The following is a 21,715-nucleotide window of genomic DNA, read 5'->3' as shown; positions in this document are numbered from 1 at the left end:
TGTTAAATGACCTCCTATATATGGCTAATTTTGGTTTTATACAACTAGGGGTAAGAGATGATGAATGGCTATGCTATATACTGTAAACTCTGTGTATTCATTGCTCAAAGCTATAGTCCATCCAGTCTCTTGGCATGTTGCCAGCACATTTCAGTTCTCTTACTTCATATTCTTTGGAGAGGCTGTTATGTAGCCTGATACTACTACCACCAATTTCTAGTTTTGCTACTTAAGCTATTTGTGAGCTGACCTCACCATACTGCTTTGAGAACTGTGATGAAAGTTACAACTGTGGAATGATCTGTCTGAATAGTTGCAAGTGTTTGTCTTTGCATCTTTCTAGCATGCAAGGAGGGAATAGACACAGTTCTCAAATAATACGTGAATGTTTCTTGTATCCTTTTTTTCCTTCAATAAGAACCAGTTTATAAGGGTTTATGGTTTCCCCCCCCTTTTTGCACACTAGAAGTTAGAATTTTTAAAAAATAAGAATTACATTTGAAAGTGCAGGTAGAGGACATTTAGCCATGCTAGCTTTTGAAAGGGCCATCATTAGAATAAATGTCAGACTTATTTTTATTAACAATAGGTATGATCCCGACCCTGATTTGATATCAGGTTTATTATTCTATGATTCTAATGTCCTTTTATTTGAGCATTACATACACTTCTTTTTTCCAAGAGAGACAAATTAAGCTTTTAATTTTTTTTTTATATGGGAGGAACTTGAGTAGTCTTTGAGAAGAATTAGTGTCTTTTTAAAACTTGAACCTAACTAAAAATAACTTTGTACCATATTTAAACCAATTTAGAGGTATGCCACCATTCTGCGGGTATTTTTTACATTTAAGGAACTAAGAATGAACAATGGTATAAATCTACCAACTAGATAAGTGTCTAGCAATGCAGAAATTGCTGTTTGGGAGCGGTGTTGCTATTTCTACTTGTTGAAGTAATTTGATGGTTGATCTCTAATGGTTGAAAGATCCAGAAGTGTAAAACCGAAGATAAATGTGGCACAGGTAGAAAGTAAAAACCGTAGATTTTCCTGATAGGGAACCAATTAACAGTGACAAAAATCTGACCAGTTGAGCAACTTTTCAAGTAATTAGGATGTAGAAATCTGAATTTTTCATGATAGCTTGGTTGAACTGCCCTTTGTTTAAAATATTATGTTGGTTTTGTTGTGGTTTTAATTGTTAGTTTGGATGTTGATGTGTAGTTTGAATCATGACAGTTAGTAAAACCAAGTTTTATTTTTGCTTTCTCTGTTTAGTTATGTTAAATATTAATAGAAAGGGACATAGTCATGGTGCCTAAAGTTTTGCAACTATTTTACAATTTCACATAGCTGTAGAGTTGGTATTCCAGTCAGTTTGGGGTAATTTTAAAGCTGACGAAGTAGTTGTACTAGATTAGGAAATAAACCACAAAACTTGGTGCATTAACTATTATTGATGTTATAGTAAAAATAGTTTATATTCTTACTGGAATCAACTTTGGATATTTTATTTAGTGATTGCTATAGGAGAAAAAAAAGTGCACATTACTTTTGCTGTGAGTACACAGTGCAGGCAGCATTTTATCAGCTCCTTATATATTCTCTTTAAAGATAGATCTGTATTTTAGAGTAGAGAAAGTGAAGCAAACATAAAGTAATTTTCAAAGGTAAGAAGGAATTTTTAAAGTTATTTTTTAGATTTTATTTTAAAGGAAGAGGGGTTCTTGATGTTGAGCTGCTTTTACTCATAGAATGTGACCCTCCCTTTTTGTGTTTTTATACAGAGTCATTTAAAGTCTTGGCTTTCATTGCATAGAGTTGTAAGGGGGAAAAACAGCTTTTCCTGTTGTGCAGGGAAAAATGACTTCACTTTTGTTGATGCTGAGTGTGTATATAACCCCAGATGGGCACATTTTTCTCTTTCACAGATGTGGTACTCTAGGGAGAGGAGATTCTTGAGTAATAGTCTTAATTTCCTTAAGTTGTCTTGATTTAAAAACTCAGTGTTCATTATAACTTTGCTGTACTGCTTTGTAGAATGACATCACTGTTTTTATGCCAGGGCAAGTTAACAAACATTTGCGTAGGAATTACATAGCCATGTTTCTTCTTTAGAAGAGTACTTTTAATAATTCTTTCCCTTCTTCCCCTCCCATGTCCTCCAGAATCCACAGTCTCACTGAAATACAGGAAATTAGTTTTGAAAATTGGTGTGTGGATTAGAAGTTTATTGTATAAAAGGGAAGAAGTCTCTTCTACTTGGGATGTACAAATGTGCTAAAATAAAATTTTTATTTAATGTGTCCTTGTAAGGTTACTTATTTTAGGCTTGAACTAGATTAAAAAATGTAAATGGAATTGATTCATTTGGTTACTTGGAGCACTTTGCTTTTGGATTTCCTGACATCAAAAGGTTTCACATTTGTTTTTTAAACTGGCAAAGGATTAAACAGAACCTGCTTTTGTTGCATGAAAGTAGCAATTACTCAACGACCCAAGAGGATACTACAATGTATTCTAATTGGTGATAAGGATTGATTTAGTAAACTGAGGAAAGGGTGAAAAGTACCATTACCTTGTTGTTCCCATGTAAATAAAAATAAAGATAGCAGTAACCTTGAACTATGTTATTTTGTTACTGGGGAATTGTTTATTGCAACTGACTTTAGCTGAGTTTCTCTGAAATGAAAAACAATCAGTTTTTATTTTTTAAGTTTCTTTCTTTATTTTGAGAGAGAGAGAGGAACAGAGAAAGAGGGCGAGAGAGAATTCCAAACAGGCTCCACACTGTCAGCATAGAGCCTGACCTGGGGCTTGATCTCACCGAGATCATGACCTGAGCCAAAATCAAGAGTCGGATGCCTAACCTACTAAGCCACCCAGGCGCCCTTGAAAAACAATCAGTTTTAAGCTGTACCAAGAATTTTCTGATTTTAGCTGCCACTTATCTCATAGTGGCAAATTTAGGAACAACTTGGTATCTAATCTATCTAATCTGTTTGAGAGAGGACTGAAATGTTCATGTCAAGGAACATAATCTGCTTAATGAAACATCCAAAAGGAGCTCACAAAAAATACTGACCTAGAAGTTGAGAGGCAGTCAGTCCATGTATGTGAATACACACTTGGTATAACTTGTTAGTATTCTTTCTTACTCCTTATATCAGGAATTGCTATGGGCTGCAAATATCCTTTGCCCAGAAGAAATAATTCAGATTGCAGTGTGTTGCATGCACCATTAGTGCCTGTGGTTTTGTGAAGAATGTATGCTCAATTTATTTTTAGCATTCAAGTTCAAATGGACATGTCTGACGGAATGTTACCTTATTGTCCTGGCCAGGATTTCTACTTACGGTCTCTTGTTTTGAGGAAGGTCAGTTACCTTGAAATGGACCAGATTACTTGGGAGACACTGTTCCCTTGGCTTTGAAGAGGACTTGAAATATTCTCATAGCAAAATTTGCACTGCAGCAAGAGCCTAGTATTAAAAATGTATCTTTAAATAGATAAAGAGCATGACTCCCCTAAACCAAGCCTTTTACATTGTTTGGCTCAGGGTAAAAAGATTTGGATCATAATATGCATCTTGTATGTGTGTGTTAGACTGAGTCTTTGTATTTATACCAAAATAATTTATATTTCTCTGACTTTCTGCTTTTGTACTAGGAGTCTTCTGTTTGTGTCCTTTAATACTCACTGGATAATAATTTTTACTATCCAATGGTTGTATTTCATCCGGTGTTACATTTTAACCTTTTAGTAAAACAGAGATCATATCTTGGAAGAAGTTATAGCAAATCTTGATGATTATATGTGGAAATGTTTGAGGTTTGATGAGGCTAGAGTAAAAGTGGTAAACATCAGAGGTGATTATTTACCAGAATACTTAGAATACCAAATAGTGACAAAAATAAACATCATGTTTAAAATAGACTAACATACTACTGCTTCCATTTTAGGAGTAATAGTTTGGTTTAAAAATACACAGTGATTTCTAATTAGCGCTGATTGAACATAGCAGTGTATGAATTACTCATCTAGAACAAGGAATGTTTACATGGGGTTGGGTTCCTCAAGGGACCATGGTTGCCTAATAATTCCAGTAAATTCTCAGTTCTCATCTAATTTGACTTATCAGCATTTATTCCAGTTAGCTTTTTCTGGTTGAAGCAGTTTCTTCCTTTGGCTTCTAGGAGATCACCTCTTGGTTTTCCTTTTATTTCACTGGTCACTCCTTCTCAGTCTCCTTTACTGTTTCTTTTTCTTTCCTGTTTCCAAATATTAGATTGATCTTGGGCTCAGCCTTTGGAATTTTTTTGTTTCCTTTTCTATACTCAATCTCTTAGTGATCTCATCCAGGCTTATCTCTTTAATGTTTATTTTTGAGGGGGGGGAAGAGAGGGGAGGAGGAGGGGGAGGACCAGAGAAAGAAGGAGACACAGAATCCAAAGCAGGCTCCAGGCTCCAAGCTGTCAACACAGAGCCTGACGTGGGCCTCGAACTCACTAACCGTGAGATCATACCCTGAGCCAAAGTTGGATGCTTAACCAACTGAGCCACAGGTGCTCCCAAGGCTTATATTTTTAAAGTGCCTTTTTATATACTGGCAGATCCCAGGTTTTTATCTTTAGCTTAGACCCCTTCCCTGAACTCCAAATTTGTATATCCACCTGCCTACTTTATATCTCCACTTGATAGGCGTCTCAAGATTAACTTGACCAAAATAAAATTCTCACTGTTCCAGGTAAACCAGTTCTTCCCTACAGTCTTCCTCACTTCAGTGGATGGCTTTTTTGTCCTTCCACTTCCTTATTCCATTTTTTTTTACATTTTTAAAATGTTTTATTTCTCAGAGAGAGAGAGAGAGACCACGTGAGCAGGGGAGGGTCAGAGAGAGAGGGAGACACAGAATCTGAAACAGGCTCCAGGCTCTGAGCTAGCTCAGCACAGGGCCCGATGCGGGGTTCGAACCCATGAACTGTGAGATGACCTGAGCCAAAGTCAGATGCTTAACCAACTGAGCCACCCAGGCACCCCTGTTTTTTTTTTTTAAAGAGAGAACGCATGAGTAGGGGAGAGGGACAGGGGTTGGGGAGAGAGAATCTCAAGCAGGTTCCACACTCAGCATAGAGCCTGATATGGGGCTAGATCCTACCACCCTGGGATCATGACCTGCCCTGAAATCAAGAGTCAGATGCCCAACTGACTGAGCCACCCAGGTGCCCTAGTCCTTCCATGTCTTCCACATCTTGCAGTTATCCTTGAGTCCTCTTATTCAATCTTACTTTCAGTCTGGATCTTTAAATTTGATCCAGAATCTGAACATTTCTGTTTACTACCTCCTTGACTTCAGCTACCATTCGATTATTGCAGCTGCCGCCTAACTGGGCTCCCTGCCTGCATCCTTACCACTTTATAGTTTTTCCCAATTGAGAGTCCAGAGTGATCCTTTCAGAACATAAGTCAGGAGCACGTGGGTGGCTCAGTCAGTTAAACATCCCCTTAACTGACTCTTGATCTTGGCTCAGGTCATGATCTCATGGTTTGTGAGTTTGAGCCCTACGTTGGGCTTTGCGTTAACAGTGTGGAGCCTGCTTGGGATTCTGTCTCTCCCTAGTTCTGTCCCTTCTTCTTCTTCTTCTTCTTCTCTCTCTCTCACACTATATAAATAAATTTAAAATATATAAGTCAGATCACTGTAGTCAAAATCTTCAGATGGCTTTCCATATAATCATTGAAAAAGACAAGGGCTTTTGCAGTTCTGGTCTCTCTGTTTAGACCTGCCTACTTCCAGATGTTTACCATACACCTTTGTCTTCCTTTAGATCTTTATTAAAAAGGCATTGAGGATTGTCATAACCACTCTGTTTAAAATTATATACATACTTTACCCCTACCTCCTTGCCTCTTGTACTCTCTTTTTTTGACTTTATTTTTCTCCATGGGTATTTATAACCATCTGGAATACTATAGTACTAATTATCAACTTTTTAAAAATTTTATTGAAATATAACATATATAGTAAAATACATTAATTTTTAAGAATACAGTTGGATGAATTTTATTAAGTGTAACCACCACGTCTGTCATGATATAGAACATTTTCATCACCCTAAAAAGTTTCCTCTTCCAAGTCATTTCTTGGAAGTTCTGCTCTAGGCAATCGCTAATCTGACTTGTATCACTGTAAACTAATTTTGCCTATTTTAGAACTTCATATAGATTATATATTTAGAATCATTATAACATGTACTTCTTTTTGCGGTTTCTTTCATTAAGCATAATACATCTCAGATTTATAGATGTTGTGTATTTCAGGCCTTCTCAGGGACTATATCCTGGGCTTCAGTTCTACTTCTTTCAGCACTCTTGCCTTAGTGCTTGCCACCCTTTTGTGCTTGCCAGCTTTATGTGCATTGGCTGTTGGGAGTTGCAAGGATTTCATTAAAATGTGACAACATGTGGAGTTAGTACTGTGATTTTTCTTTTTTTAAGTTTGTTTATTTTTTTTGACAGAGCATGTGAGCAAGCAAGGGTGGGTCAGAGAGAGATGGAGAGAGAATCCCAAGCAGACTTCACACACAGATCCTCATGTAGGGCTTGAACTCACAAACGGTGAGATCATGATCTGAGCCAAAACCAAGAGTCAGATACTTAACTGACTGAGCCATCCAGGCACCCTGAGAAAGTACCATGTGTTTTTTTTTTTTTTTTTTTTCTATGTCGCATTTGTGAGAGCAAAGAAATCTTTCTCAGAAGTCTTCAGAAGGGCCATCTCTCACTCATAACCCAAACTGAACCACATGCTTGGTCTTAAATCTTGGGAGATGGGACTACTATGACTGAGTAAGACCAATCACAATTCATCCCAGGATTCACTTCCCTGAGTCACTTGGGAAGGTGGAGGTCCCCAAACAAAATTGGAGCTTTCTCAACAAAGAAAGAAGAATGGATATTGGGTAGCCAGTCAGTAGTGTCTACTAAGATCGTCCACAACAGTTTTTACAGTTACCAACAATTGAGGGATAGCTATATGAAAACTGTTGGTAATATATATAGGATAAATTCAGGAGAGTTTAACAGGGAATGCAGAAGAAAGTTATTGAAGTAATTCAGGAATGTAATAATAAGGTTATAAGGTGGCAGAGGTGGAATGGAGAGGAAAAGGGTCCGTATGAAAGAAAATGATGAATCTTAGTCATAAATGGGGAAGATATAGAGTACAAGAAGAATACTTGCAAGTTTGGGACTAGGTGAGTGGGCAAGTGGTGATATCATTGATAGCTGAGGTTGAAGTGGGGAAACTACTTATAGGGAATGTTGGTATGGGGAGATAAAAGAGTTTAATTTGGGGGCACCTGGGTGGCTTAGTCGGTTAAGTGTCTTGACTTTCACTTAGGTCATGATCTCGCGGTTCGTGGGTTCGAGCCCCGCGTCGGGCTCTGTGCCGACTGCCAGCTCAGAGCCTGGAGTCTGTTTCAGAGTCTGTATCTCCCTCCCTCTCTGACCCTCCCCTGCTCATGCTGTCTCTCTCTCTCTCTCCTAGAAATAAATTTAAAAAAAAAAGTTTAATTTGGGACATGTTGAGTTTGAGATGTGGAACATACAGGTAAAAATGACAGATGATGCAGACATAGTGCAAGCGATAGGGGGTTATATTATTTTGCAAGTCATTAGCCAGGTTGAAACCTTGATCATAAAGGAGTTCTTAAAGGAGTTCTTGGAAGGACTTTGGGTAGAGATAGCTTAGTGGAGACCCTTGCATAATGCTTGTAGTATGGAAGAGAAGAGGAGAGATTGGGGTGGTGTTTAGGAATGTAGTAGTTGATGAGGGGAACATGGATAGTATAGTGCTGAGATGTGGCAACAACCCTCACAGTTAGGTTTGAGCATACTGTGTTCTTGCAGATTTCTTTTGCCTAAGGTATGGCAGGTCTAGGTGCTATATTTCTGGATTATAATCTGAAACTATGTTATTTTGTTGCTCAAATAATTCCATTTTGGCCTTTGGCTCGTTCATGTTGTCTCCAACTTGTCCCCATTTTTTCATTTATTTTATTTTATTTTATTTTTTAAATTTTTTTAATGTTTATTTCTAGGAGAGAGAGACAGCGTGAGCAGGGGAGGGTCAGAGAGAGAGGGAGTCACAGACTGAAACAGGCTCCAGGCTCTGAGCTGGCAGTCAGCACAGAGCCCGACATGGGGCTCGAACCCACGAACCGAGAGATCATGACCTAAGTGAAAGTCGGACGCTTAACCGACTAAGCCACCCAGGCGCCCCTTTTCATTTATTTTTTAAATGAATGATTTTTTTTGAGCAGTTTCAGGTTTACAGAAAGTACAGAGAGCTCTCACATACCCTCTCTCCATTCCCCTCATCCTGTTAATATCTTACATTTGTGTGGTGCATTTGTTATAAATGATGAAGGAATACATTATGACTAACTAAGATCCATAGTTTACATTAGGATTCACTCTATAGAGTTCTGTGGGTTTTGACAAATGTATAATGTCTTGTATTTGTCATTACAGTATCATACAGAATCATTTCGTAGTCCCCCCAAATTTCCTGTGTTACACCTGTTCATCCTTCTCTTCCTCCCTATACCCTGGTGACCACTGATCTTTTTATTTTCTCTATAGTTCTGCCTTTTCCAGTGTTATATAGTTGGAATCATACAGTATGTAGTCTTTTCACACTTTCTTTTTTTCACTTAGCAGTATGCATTTAAGTTTCTTCCATGTGTCTTCATGGCTTGATTGCTCTGTAGCTCAATCCGCCCCCCCGCCCCGCTTTCTTTTAGTAGTTCTAGTGCTTTATCTTTGAGTTTATTGATGTTTTCTTTTTTTTTTTTTAATTTTTTCAGTGTTTTTATTTATTTCTAGGAGAGAGAGACAGCGTGAGCAGGGGAGGGTCAGAGAGAGAGGGAGACACAGAATCTGAAACAGGCTCCAGGCTCTGAGATAGCTGAGAGCACAGAGCCCGATGCGGGGCTCGAACCCACGAACCACGAGATCGTGACCTAAGCGAAAGTCGGACGCTTAACCGACTAAGCCACCCAGGCGCCCCATTGATGTTTTCTTTTACAGCATCTAATTTACTCTAAAGCCTGACCAGTGATTTTGTTGCTATAGTATGATGATTTTGATTACCAGAAGTAGCACATGCCTCTTTTCTTTTCTTTTCTTTAAATTTACTTAACTTTGAGAGAAAGAGAGGGAAAGAGAAACAGTGTGTGTGTTTGTGTGTGTGTGTATGTGAGAGTGTGAGAGAGACAGAGCAGGGAGGGGCAGAGAGAGAAGGAGAGGTAGAATCCCAAGCAGGTTCTGCACTGTCAGTGTCATTGGCGCTCCAACCCACTATGAGATCAGACCTGAGCTGAAATCCAGTCAGCTGCTTAACTGACTGAGCCACCCAGTCTCACCGTGACTTGCTGAGCACTTGCCTCTTTTTTATATCTTTAATTTCTCTACTTGTTAAGTTGATGTCTTCCATTATTTCTTAATCACATTATAATATTTAAAAATTTTCTTTGTGCAGTTGGTGCCTGGGTGGCTCAGTTGGTTAAGCGTCTGACTTTGGCCCAGGTCATGATCTCATGGTTCATGAGTTTGAGCCCTGCATTGTGCTCTGTGCTGACAGCTGAGAGCCCGGAGGCTGCTTCAGATTCTGTGTCTCTCTCTCTTTCTGCCCCTCCCCACTCACGCTCTGACACTCTCTCTCAAAAATAAATGTTAAAAAAAAAAACAACTTTTTTTTCCTATCTGTTAATTGCTTTATTTTCCTCCTTTCTGAGTCTGTTTCTATTAACTGAATTCTCTCCTAACAGTGGGTCATATTTTGCTATTTATGTGTGTGTCTGGTGATATCTGTCTATATAGATACATTTATTTAAATGTAAGTCTACTGTTTATAAATCTACTTCTGTATAAAAAATGTTTTTCTGTAAATGCCCAAATCCATATTTATTTTTTGAGGTATAATTGACAGAGCATAAATTTCAGCTCTACAGCATAATGATTCCATATTTTATATATTGTGAAATGATCACAGTATGTCCAGTTAAGATCCATCAGCACATGTGGTAACACATTTTTTTTTCTTGTGATGAGAACTTTTAAGATGTTCTCTTTTAGCAACTTTCAAATATACAATAGAATGGTATTCACTGTAATCAGCATGCTGTACTTGAGATGTTGACTTACTTATTTTTTAAGCGGGTGTTTATACCTTTTGATCGTCTTCACCCATTTTGCCCAACCCTGGCCATTGGCAATTACCAGTCTGTTTTCTATATCTGTGACTTTGTTTTTTTACATTTCACATATATGTGAGATCACTGTTTGTCTTTTTCTAACTTCTTTCACTTAGCATAAAATCTTCAAGGCCTATCCATGTTGTCTCAAGTGGCAAGATTTGCTTCTTTTTTCAAGATGACTAATACTCCATTCTGTATATATACCACATTTTCTTTATCCAGTCATCGATGGACTTTGGTTGCTTCCATGTTTTGGCTATTGTAAATAATGTTACAATGAACAAGGGAGTGCATATATGTTTTCAAATTGGTGTTTTCATTTTCTTTCAACAGATACCCACAAGTGGGATTGCTGGATCATATGGTAGTTCTAGTTTTCTTTTTTTCTTTTTTTTTTTTTTTTTTTGAGGAACATACTCTTTTTCATAGTGTTTGCAACAATTTATATTCCCACCTACAGTGCACACGTCTGCTCTGTTCTCCTTGACCTTGCCACCAATTGTTATTTCTCACAGATTTGAGGTGATATTCTCCGTGTGGTTTGATTTGCATTTCCCTCATGATTAGTGATGTTGAATACCTTTTAATGTACATGTTGGCCATCTGTCTTCTTTGGAAAAATGTCTATGTAGATCTTATGTCCATTGTTAACTGAGATTTTTTTGTTACTAAGTTTTGAGAATTCTTTTTTAAATGTATTTTGGATGTTAGTGCCTTGTCATATATATGACTTGCAAATATGTTTTCCCAGCTCACAGGTTGCCTTTCATTTTGTTACCTTTGCTATGTAGAAGGCTTTTAGTTTGATGTAGTACCACTTACTTAATTTTGCTTTTGTTGCCTTTGCCCTTTGCTGTCAAATCCAAGAAATCACCAAAACCTAAATAAAGGGGAAGTTTTTCTAAGTTTTCTTCTGGATGTTTTATGGTTCAGGTCTTAATATCAAGTCTTTAATTCATTTTTAATTGATTTTTGTGTATACTATACGATAGTGTTCTAATTTCATTCTTTTGCATGTGACTATCCAGTTTTACCAACACCATTTATGGAAGAGACTGTCATTTCTTCATTGTATATTCTTTTAAAATGTTATTTATTTTTATTTTATTTTTTATTTTGAGAGAGAGAGAGAGCGAGCGAGCACAAGTGGGGGAGGAACAGAGAGAGATGGAGAGAAAGAATTCCAAGCAGGCTCCACACACAGCACAGAGCCTGATGTGGGGCTTGAACTCATGAACTGCGAGATCATGAGCTGAGCCAAAATCAAGAGTCAGATGCTTAACAGACTGAGCAACCCAGGCACTCCTCCTCATTGTATATTTTTGTCATGCCCCCAGTACATCAGCAGGTTGTGTATTTATTTATTTATTTACTTATATATATCCTTTTAGAAAGAGAGTGTGCACAAGCCTGTGATTGGAGGATCCGGCAGAGAGAGAGAGAGGGAGAATCCCAGGCAGGCTCCATTCTCAGCCTGGAGCCCAATGCTGGATTTGATCCCACAGCCCTAGGATCATGACATGAGGCAAAAATCAAGAATTGGATCCCCAACTGACTGAACCATCATCCAGGCATCCCTGTGTGGGTTTATTTCTCAGCTCTCTAGTTTGTTTCATTTATGTATGTCTGCTTTTAGACTAGTCCTATTTTGTTTGATTACTGTAGCTTTATAATAAGTAACTTGAAATCAGGAAGCATGATGCCTCCATCTTTGTTCTACACAAAGAATGCTTTGGCTGTTTGGCATCTTTTATAGTTCCATGCAACTTTTAGGATTGTTTGTTCTACTTCTTTGAAAAATGTCATTAGAATTTTGGCAGGAATTACATTAATTCCATAGATTGCTTTGGGTAATATGGACATTTTTTTAACTTTTTTTTTTTTAAGGTTTATCTGTTTCTGAGAGAGAGAGAGAGAGAGAGAGAGAGAGAGAGACACAGCATGAGCAGGGGAGGGTCAGAGAGAGAGGGAGACACAGAATCTGAAACAGGCTCCAGGCTCCGAGTTAGCTGTCAGCACAGAGCCTGATGTGGGGCAAGAAGCCACAAACCATGAGATTATGACATGAGCTGAAGTTGGACGCTTAACTGACTGAGCCACCCAGGCACCCCTAACAATATTTGTTTTACCAGTGCATGAGCATGGGATATCTTTCAGTTTGTTTGTGTTGTCTTTATTTTCTTTCATCAGTATTTTTGGTCTTTCATTTCCTTGGTTAAGGTTATTCTTAGGTATTATTTTTGGTGCAATTATAAATGAGATTGTTTTCATAATTTCTCTTTATACTTCTTTATTATTAGTGTATAGGAATGCAGCAGATTTCTGTATATTGATTAAAAAAATTTTTTTTAATGTTTTATTTATTTCTGAGAGAAGGAGAGACAGCGTACGCAGGAGAGGGTCAGAGAGCGGGGGAGACACAGAATCTGAAGCAGGCTCCAGGCTCTGAGCTAGTTGTCAGAACTGTGAGATCATGACCTGAGCCAAAGTCAGACGCTTAACTGACTGAGCCACCCAGGTGCCCTTGTATATTTATTTTGTGTCCTGCGACCTTACTGAAGCCATTTATCAGTGATAGTAGTTCTTTGGTGGAGTCTTTCAGTATATAGTATCATATCATCTGCAAATGGTGAAAATTTCGCTTCTTCCTTACCAGTTTGGATGCCTATTAATCATTTTTCTAGTCTGATTCCTGTGACTAGAACTTCTAATATTGTGTTAAATAAAAATCGTGAGAGTGGACATCTTGTCTTATTCTTGATCTTAGGGGAAATCTCTCCCATTTTTCACCATTGAGTTTGATGTTGGCTATGGGTTTTTCATATATGGCCTTTATTATGTTGAGGTATGTTCCCTCCAAACCTGCTTATTTTGAGAGTTTGTATTGTGAGTGGATGTTATGCTTTGTCAAATGCTTTTTCTGCATCTGTTGAAATGACATGATGGTTCTTATCCTTTTCTTTATTGTTGATGTTCTGTTCAAATTTTCTGTTTCTTCCTGATTCTGTTTTGGGAGGTTATATGTTTCTTGGAATTTATCCTTTTCTTCTAGGTTGTCCAGTTTGTTGGCATGTAATTTTTTGTAATATTATCTTATAATCCTTTGTATTAATGTAGAGTCGGTTATGTCTCCTTTTTGGTTTCTGATTTTAAGTCTTCTTTCTTTTTTTTTTTTTTTTTTAAATGTTTTATTTCTAGGAGAGAGACAGCATGAGTAGGGGAGGGTCAGAGAGAGAGGGAGTCAGACTCTGAAACAGGCTCCAGGCTCTGAGCTGGCAGTCAGCACAGAGCCCGACGCGGGGCTCGAACCCACGAACCGTGAGATCATGACCTAAGCGAAAGTCGGAAGCTTAACCAACTAAGCCACCCAGGCGCCCCTTAAGTCTTCTTTCTTGCTATCATTTTTTTTTTTTTTTTTTTGAGTCTGCCCAAAGGTTTATGAAAGAACCAGCTCCTGAGGTGCCTGGCTGCTTATTTGGTGGAGCTTGGGACTCTTGATTCCATGGTTGTGAGTTTGAGCCCCATGTTGGGTGTAGCGATTACTTAAAAATAACAACAACAAAAAAATCTTTAAAACAAACAAGAACAACAACAAAAAGAACCAGCTCCTGCTTTCATTGATCTGTTGTATTGTTTTTTAGTTTCTATTTTGTTTATTTCTACTGTTAATCTTTATTATTTTCTTCTTTCTACTGGTCTTGGGTTTTGTTTGTTCTTTTCTAGCTCCTTTAGCTGTAAGGTTGGGTTGTTTATTTGAAATCTTTTTTTGCTTCTTGAAGTAGGCCTGTATTGCCATAAACTTTCTTAGAATAGCTTATCTTGCATCAAGGATTTTGGACCCTTGTGTTTTCATTTTTGTCTGTCTCCATGTAATTTATTATGATTTATTATTGTTATTTTTTAAAGTTTATTTATTTATTTTGAAGGTGGGGAGGGGCAGAGAGAGAGAGATGGAGAGAATCTGGAGCAGGTACCACCCTGTCAGCAAGGAGCCTGATGGTAGGGCTTAAACTCAGGAATTGTGAGATCATGAACTGAACTTACTGACTCCCAGTCAGCTGAGTCACCCAGGTGCCCTGCCATGTATTATTTATTAATTAATTTATTTTTATTTTATTTATTTAAAAAATTTTTGTAGAGAGATGGAGACAGACTCTGAAGCAGGCTCCAGTCTCCCAGCTGTCATCACAGAGCCTGATGTGGGCTTGAACTCACCAACAGTGAGATTATGACCTGAGCTGAAGTTGAACAGTTAACCAACTGAGCCACTCAGGTGCTCTTTTCTTTCTTCTTTCTTTTTTTAATAATTAAAAAAAATTTTTTTAATGTATTTTTATTTCTGAGAGACAGAGAGTGAGTGGGGGAGAGGCAGAGAGAGAGGGAGACAAAGAATCTGAAGCAGGCTTCTGGCTCTGAGCTGTCAGCACAGAGTCCGATGCAATGCTTGAACCCACGGACTGTGAGATCATGACCTGAGCCGAAGTCAGACACTTAGCCGCTTGAGCCACCCAGGTGGCCCCCCCACCTTTTTTTAATGTTATGTTTATTTTGAGAGAGAAGAGAGCATGTAAGTGGGAAAGGGGATTATGACCTGAGCTGAAATCGAGTCAGATACTTAACTGAGCCACCTAGGCACCCGTCTCCATGTAATGTTTCTTTATTTTATTATATTACTTTCATAATAAAGTTTATTTCCAAGAGAGACAGAGACAGAATGCAAGTAGGGGAGGGGCAGAGAGAGAGAGGGAGACACAGAATCCGAAGCAGGTACCAGGCTCTAAGCTGTCAGCACAGGGCCCCACATGGGGCTCAAACTTTCAAACTGTGAGATATGACCTGCGCTGAAGTCAGATGCTTAACCAACTGAGCCACTCAGGCTCCCCTGAGTGGGAGAGGGGCAGAGGGAGAGACAGAGAGAATCTTTTAAGCAGGCTCCACTCTGAGCATGTATCCCGATGCAGGGTTCAATCCCATGACCTGAGGGATCATGGAATCATGATCTGAGTTGAGATCAAGAGTCAGATGCTTAGTCGACTGAGCCACCCACATGCCCCTAACTTGAATTTAAATAAGTAAATTAAAATACAGCACAAGGCACCTTGGTGGCTCAGTCAGTTGAGCATCCACTTCTTAATTTCGGCTTAGATCATGATCTCACAGTTTGTGAGATTGAGCCCTGTGTCAGATTCCGTGCTGACAGTGTGGAGCCTGTTTGGGATTCTTTCTCTCTGCCCCTACCCCCTCCAATAAATAAATTTTAAAAAGTTAAAAATAAACAAATCCAAGTTAACATACAGTGTGTGCAGTATTTGTTTTAGGTGTAGAAGCCAGTGATTCAGCACTTCTTTTTTTTTCTTTTCATTTTTCTTTTAAATGTTTTACTTATTCCTGAGAGAGAGAGAGAGACAGCGTGAGCAGGGGAGGGTCAGAGAGAGAGATATAGAATCCGAAGCAGGCTCCAGGCTCTGAGCTGGCTGTCAGCACAGAGCCTGACACGGGGCTTGAACCCGTGAACCATGAGATCATGACCTGAGCTGAAGTCGGATGCTTAACTGACTGAGCCACCCAGGCGCCCCTCAGCCCTTCTGTTTAACACCCAATGTTCATCCCAGTAAGTGCCTTTCTTCATGCCCAACATCCATTTACCCATCCCCCTACCTACCTCCTCTCCAGCAACCCTCAGTATGTTCTCTTTATTTGAGTCTCTTATGGTTTGCCTCCCTATCTTATTTTTCCTTCCCTTCTATGTTCATCTATTTCTTAAATGCCACATATGAGTGAAATCGTACATAGTTGTCTTTCTCTGACTTATTTTGCTTAGCATAACACACTCGAGTTTCATCCATGTTGTTGTAGATGGCAAGATCTCATTCTTTTTGATTGCCTTGTAATATTCTATTGTATGTATATACCACATCTTCTTTATACATTCGTCAGTTGATGGACATTTGGACTCTTTCCGTAATTTGGCTATTGTTGATAGCACTGCTATAAACGTTGGGGTGCATGTGCTCCTTTGAATCAGCATTTCTGTATCCTTTGGATAAATAGTAGTGCCATTGCTGGCTTGTAGGGTAGTTCTATTTTTAATTTTTTCAGGAACCTCCATACTGTTTTCAGAGTGGTTGCACCACTTTGCACTTCCACCAGTAATGTCAAGTGTTTCCCTTTCTCCACATCCTTGCCAACATCTGTTTTCTTGGGTTGTTACTTTTAGCCATTCTGACATGTGTGAGGTGGTACCTCAGTTTGAGGTTTTGATTTATATATATATCTCTGATGATGAGTTTTTGGCTTCCTCTTTGAATTTTTGGTTGACCCATTTATTGTTTAGTAGCATATTGTTTAACCTCCATGTATTTGTTTTGTTTCCAGATCTTTTCTTGTGGTTGATTTCTGATCTCATAGTGTTGTAATCAGAAAGGTTCCATGGTATGACTTTAGTGTTGTTGAATTTGTTAAAACTTGTTTGGCAACCTAATTGATCTTTGCCTGAGACTGTTCCTCATGCACTTGAAAAGAATGTGTTAAAGTCCCCTAGTTTTATTGCTGTTTAGTACTTCCTTTATGTTTGTTATTAGCTATTTTATGTATTTGGGTGCTCCTGTGTAGGGTACATAAATATCTACAATTGTTACATCTTGTTGGATTGTTCCCTTTATGATTATATACTGTCCTTGGTCTCTTATGGTCTTTTAAAGTCTATTTTATCTAATATAAATATTGTTACCCTGACTTTCTTTTCACTTGAATCTGCATGTGTCTTTAGGTCTGAAATGAGTCTGTTGTAGGCAGCATACAGATGGGACTTGACTTTTTATCCATTCCCTTTATCCACTTCTTTTGATTGAAGTGTTTTTGTCCATATAAATTCAAAGTAATTATTGACAAATATGTACTTATTGCTCTTTTGTTACTTATTTAATGGTTGTTTTTGTATTTCTTCTCTGTGCCTTTCTTTCTTTGGTCTCTTCTCTCATTGTTTGCTGGCTTTCTTTAACGATATACGTGGATTCCTTCTTTATTTTTGCGTATCTTTTACCAATTTTTGATTTTGCGGTTACCATTACATTTCTATATAATATCATGCATGTAACAGCTTATATTGTTGACAGTTGCTTAAGTTTGAACTCATTCTTTACTCTCTTCTCCATTTTTTAGGAAAATGTGTCATACTTCACATCCTTTTATTTTGTGAATCACATGACTGATTTTTTTTTTAGTGTTTGTTTATTTTTGAGAGAAAGAGAGAGTGATCAGGGGAGGTGCAGAGAGAGAGGGGGACAGAGTATCCAAAGTGGGCTTCACGCCGATGGCAGAGAGCCTGAGGAGGGTCTGGAATTCATGAACTGTGAGATCATGACCTGAGCCAAAGTCAGACACTCAATCAACTGAGCCACCCAGGCACCCCCACTTGACTGATTTTTATAGATAAGTCCGATTTTGCTGCTTTTGTGCTTCCTGTTTTTCTTCTACTTAAGTCTCTCCTTTCCATTGAAACTTCTTTTTAACACTTCTTGTAAGGCTTGTCTAGTGGTGATTAATTCCTTTAGCTTTTGTTTGTCTGGGAAGCTCTTTATTTCCTATTCTGGGAAATCCTTCCTTCCTTCCTTCCTTCCTTCCTTCCTTCCTTCCTTCCTTCCTTCCTTCCTCCCTCCCCTCCCNCCCTCTCTCTCTCTCTCTCTCTGTCTCTCTCTCTTTCTCTCTCTCTCTCTCTTTCTGTCTTGTTTATTTTGAGACAGAGTATGAGCAGGAGAGAGGCAGAGGAAGAGAGAGAGAATCCCAAGCAGGCTCTGCAGCATCATGGAGTCTAATGCGGGGCTTAAACTCACAAATCTCGAGATCATGACCTGAGCCGAAATCAGGAATCAGATGCTTAACCGACTGAGCCACCCTGGTGCCTCTTTAATTTTTTTTAAATGTTTGTTTGTTTATTTATGTTTGTTTATTTTTGAGAGGGAAGCAGAGTGTGAGTAGGGGAGGGTCAGAGAGAACGAGACACAGAATTCGAAGCAAGCTCCAGTCTCTGAGCTGTCAGCACAGAGCCCGATGTAGAGTTCAAACTCATACTCTGTGAGATCATGACTTCAGGCTAGGTGGCTCAGGTGCCCCAATGTTTATTAGAGAGAGAGGGAGAAAGGGAGACAGAAAATCTGAAGTGGGCTCCGCACTGAACCCTACGTGGGGCTCAAACTCCAGAACGGCGAGATTATGACCTGAGCCAGAGTCAGATGCTCAACGCACTGAGCCCTCCAGGCACCCGTCTTAATGCCTTTAAAATTTTGTCTTTATCACTACATTTTGCTGTTATAATTATTCTGTGTCTTGGTATGGACCTTCTTCTGGATCTGGATATCTGTTTCCTTCCCCAGATTTGGGAAGTTTTCAAGTATTATTTCTTTAAGTATGTTTTCTGCCCCCTTTTTCTCTCTCTCCTCCTGAGATCCCTAAAATGTGAATGTTACTATACTTGATGGTGTCAATGAGTTCCCTAAGTCTGTTGCATTTTTAATTATTATTTGTCCTCTATCCTGTTCAACTTGATTGCTTTCCATTGGTCTGTCCTCCAGGTTGCTCACTCCTTCTGCTTCCTATGGTCAGTGTATTCCACCTGGTTGTGTGTGTGTTTAAATATGAAACACTTCACAGATTTGCATGTCATCCTTGTGTAGGGGCCATGCTAATCTTTTTTGTATTGTTTGAATTTTAGTATATGTCCTGCCCAAGTAAGCACTGGTCTGTTTTTAATTTCAGTTATTGAGTTCTTCATTTATGATTGGTTCATTTTTGTTTTCTTTCTCTTTGTTGATGGTCTCACTGAGGTCCTCCATTCTTTTCTCAAGTCCAGTGAGTATCTTTGTGACCGTTATTTAAATTCTCTATCAGGCATATTACTCATGTCCGTTTCACTTAGCTCTCTTGCTGTGATTTTGTCCTGTTTCATGTGGGACCTACTCTGTCTCCTCTGCAAAGGTCCAGTGCAGGAGGGGACTCGTAGTCACGTGGGAAAACTGTTGGTGCAGCCTGCCAGGTTGGAGGGGGCAGAAACTGCAGAAGTGCTTGTGGCAGGGGTTGCTGTTAGCAAGCACGATGGAGAGTGTAGGTGCTATGCTGTTTTCCGCAGGTGTTTCTAGGCTGGCTGACAAGGGAGAGAAATGGCACCTGCCAGCTCTTTTGTTCTTGGAGAAGTCTCCCAAAGATCCCTACCTCTCCAATATGGACTCTGACATCAACCAGTAAATCTTCCCATTATACTCCAGGTGTTTTCTAATTTCTGCTTTTGTGCTGTATATCAGTGGGGCTGTTTGTTGTGCTGTCTCTTTAAGGGAGGGGACTCCACCCTCCCCGCTCTCCTAGAGCAGTCTTCTAAGTTTTAAAATTCCAGGTGTTAAGCTCTATTCGTTGTTAGGCCCCTCTGGTTTCCAGAGGCATATGTTATAGGGGATTTGTTTTTTTCCCCATGTGGGTTCCTGGGTTGGGGATCTGATCGTCTCCCCTCTCTGCACCTGCTGGTCCCTCCCTTCTGCAGACAGTCCTGTGGGGTCTATTTAGCTCTCAGTTGCATTTCTACCCTTCTTATCCTCTTCACTATGGCCCCTTCTCTACATTGAGCTGTGGAGGGTCTGTTCTGCCAGTCTTCAGGTTGTTTTCTGGGTTATTTACACTGATGTTGGTGTTATCTAGGTGTATGTGTGGGATGAGGTAAGTTTAGGATTCTTCTACTCTGCCATCTTCTCTGGAAGTCCCCCCAGTGTATGATTCTTTTAATTTATCATTTTGTTGAAGATTTTTGTTATCTATATTCATTAGGAATATGGCCAATAATTTTGTTGCTCATGGTATCCTTATCTGTTTGTGGTATCAGATAGCATGAATTTGAGAGTGTTCCCTCCTCTTCTGTTTTTTGAGAAGAGTTGGGTTGAAAAGGACTGATACTAATTCTTCCTTGAATTTTTGGTAGAATTCATTATTGAAGTCATCTGATTACTGTTTCAGGCTCTTTCCTAGTAATTAGTCCTTTCAGATTTATAAACAATTGTGTGTGTTTGTGTGTTTCTAGGGATTTATCCGTTTCCTCTAGGATGTCCAATTTGTTGCTATACAATTATTCAGTCTTTTATGATCTTCTGTATTTCTGTGGTATCAGTCATAATATCTCTTTCGTTTCTGATGTTGAGTCATCTCTTTTTTGTCTTGGTGAGGCTAGCTATAGGATTATCTATTTTCTTTATCTTTTCAAAGAACTAGCTTTTAATTTCATTAATCTTTTTTGTTGTCTTTTTACTCTCATTTATTTCTGCTCTAATCTTTGTTATTGCCTCCCTTCTACTAACTTTGAGCCTTATTTTGTCTTTTCTTTCCCTCCTAGTTCCTTGAGGTATAAAGTTAAGTTGTTTATTTGAGATTTTTCTTGTTTATTACGATAGACATTTATTGCTGTGAACTTCTGCCCTTTTGCTGCATCCTGTAAATTTTGTTACATTGCTTTTCCAATTTCATTTATCCCAAGGTATGTTTTGATTTCTCTCTTGATTTCTTTGGTGCATTGGTGGTTTAGTGGCATGTTTAGTCTCCACGTATTTGTGAGTTTTCCAGTTTTTTCATGTAATTAATTTCTAGTTTCATGAAAAGATGCTTATATGATTTCAGTCCTCAAATTTATTAAAACTTGTTTGTAGCCCAACATATGATCTGACTTGGAAAATGTTCCATATGCAGTTGAGAAGAATGTATTCTGTTGGTTTTGGAATGGAATGGTCTGTAAATATGTGGTAAGCCTATTTGGTGTTACGTGTCGCTAAGGCCGATGTTTCCTTCATGATTTTCTTTCTGAATGATCTATCCATTGATGTGTGGGGGCATTAAAGTGCCCTGCCATTATTGTATTGCTATTTCTCTCTTTAGATTTGATAATATTTGCTTTATATTTAGGTGCTATTATTATTGGTGCAAAAGATGTTTGCAAATGTTATATTGTCTTATTGGATTGATCCCTTTATCAATGTGTAGTGCCGTCTTTGGTCTTTTATTACAGTCTTTGTTTTAAAGTCTATTTTGTTTTATTAAGTATAACTGCTCCAGCTTTCTTGTGGTTTCCGTTTACTTGGAATATCTTTCTCTATCCTTTCACTTTAAGTTTGCATATGTCTTTATATTTAAAGGGAGTATCTTGTTTTTTTTAATTGTTTTATTTTATTATTTTATTTTACTTTATTTTAGAGAGTGTGCATACGTGAACAGGGGAGAAGGGCACAGGGAGAGACAGTCTTGAGCAGACTCCACGTTCAGTGCAGAGCCTTGATGCAGGACTTGATCTCATGACCCTGGGATCATGACCTGAGTCAAAATCAAGAGTCGGGTGCTCAACCAGCTGTGAGCCACCTAGATGCCTATAAAGGGAGTATCTTGTAGGCAGCACAGAGCTGGGTCATATGTGTTGTTTACTCTATGTCTT

The 21,715-nt window shown here is 38.7% G+C and overlaps 1 protein-coding gene and 1 non-coding gene across 2 annotated transcripts in view; one reads left to right on the top strand and one right to left on the bottom strand.

Annotated features, from left to right (window-relative positions):
• The window catches only part of PFDN1 (prefoldin subunit 1), a 71,790-nt gene that overhangs the window by 6,857 nt on the left and 43,218 nt on the right, over positions 1-21,715 (top strand). The gene's annotated exons all lie outside the window — the stretch shown is intronic.
• LOC120245660 lies at positions 18,888-18,994 on the bottom strand. Its single transcript, XR_005531843.1, has one exon. It is a non-coding gene; the product is annotated as a U6 spliceosomal RNA (small nuclear RNA).

The sequence above is a fragment of the Hyaena hyaena genome, unplaced genomic scaffold (assembly GCF_003009895.1).
Source record: "Hyaena hyaena isolate Hyena2069 unplaced genomic scaffold, ASM300989v1 scaffold_426, whole genome shotgun sequence".
Classification (NCBI taxonomy): domain Eukaryota; kingdom Metazoa; phylum Chordata; class Mammalia; order Carnivora; family Hyaenidae; genus Hyaena; species Hyaena hyaena.
The sequence above is the reverse complement of the archived record's forward strand: the minus strand, read 5'-3'. Positions and strand labels throughout refer to the sequence as shown.